Here is a 1557-nt window from a genome sequence, read left to right on the forward strand (position 1 = left end):
ATAAAGCTTTTTCTTGGCCACCCACATGTCCTTCTTGGTTGTCAGTGACTGACTGCACTTTCATCTTCAAAAATATAAAGGCGATGGAGCTTAGTTCCTGAAAGGGCACTGTGTGTCATGTCAGCCGGAGGGTGTCGTGTTGACCTGAGCACTAGATCGAAGGGGATTTATCAAGACATTGTGCTCATCACTACAGTAGTTGATGTCGTGTTCTCCTTGTGGGTACAGAATTTCTTTTGTTTTGAAATTAATGATAATTTTGACTATGTGACTATATAAAAATTCAATGAATTTTACCATCTACAAGGGTATTTCGGGTTTATTACCTTTGCCTACTGTTCATTTTTTTCCCCAGGATGACCCCTTGGAACAGACCCCTGTGAGCAACCTTCTGAGGTTATTATCAGATAAACCACCCACAGACTCTGGTTAGACTAGTAAATGGCTTTCCCTGATGAAATAGTTTAGAAATATTTGAAGAGGTAGCTTCTTTTTCAGGTGTGGAGACACCAACATAAGATGATGAGAATGAAATGTTATACAGCCAAAGCTGCTGAATAATCACCAATTGCTGACCCCTCCCCCACCAAAATAAAAGCCTATAATATAAAATGTGCCTGGAAAAGAATTCCAAACAGTTGTCTGAAAGAAGTTCAAATATTCTACATGTAAGCATAGACAACTAAAAAAAAAAATCTGAAACAATACATGGAAAAAGGAATGAACAGTTTAACAAAAGGAAGCTGTGATGGTGTTAATTATATTCCAGACATAGTCTAGAATCACCTGGGAAGGAAATTTAAATGAGGGATTGTCTAGATTAGTGTGGCCTGTAGGCATATCTGGAAAAGACTGTCTTTTTATTATTATTTATTATATACTCAATATTCTGTCTGTATGCCTTCAGGCCAGAAGAGAGCACCAGACCTCACTACAGATGGTTGTGAGCCACCATGTGGTTGCTGGGAATTGAACTCAGAACCTTTGGAAGATCAGGCAATGCTCTTAACCACTGAGCCATCTCTCCAGCCCCCTCTGAGCCATCTCTCCAGCCCTGTCTTCATTGTATTGTTTGAAATGGGAATGTGCGCTCACTATGTGTGGTACTGTCTCCTAGTTGTGGGGGAGGCTAATCTGTTGACAGTGATCTGCGCTAGGATAAATGGAGGGGCACCCTTAGGGCAAACGGATAAAAAAGGCCTAAGGAATGTTCTGCTCCTAAGAAGCAACAACAACAGAGCAACTATTACACTCTCCTTGCTGAAGATCCTTGCATTTAGTGTTGGCAGAGCTCTTACATCTGGATATTGGTTTCCTCTCCGGAAAGGTGAGGAGTTGTTTGAGACATGTCAGAATCATATCATCAAAACTGAAAAATCAGTATACAGATTCATGAACCCTACTTATATTAAATGTAAAAATATCTTTACCCTGACGTAATGAAGTTCTCAAAATCCAAAGATAGAGCCAGGCCATGGTGGCACTCGCCTTTAATCCCAGCATCTGGGAGGCAGAGGCAGGTGGGTCTACAGAGCTAGTTCTGGGATAGCTAGGGCA

This window comes from Chionomys nivalis, chromosome 2 (genome assembly GCF_950005125.1).
Source record: "Chionomys nivalis chromosome 2, mChiNiv1.1, whole genome shotgun sequence".
NCBI classification, from domain to species: Eukaryota; Metazoa; Chordata; class Mammalia; order Rodentia; family Cricetidae; genus Chionomys; species Chionomys nivalis.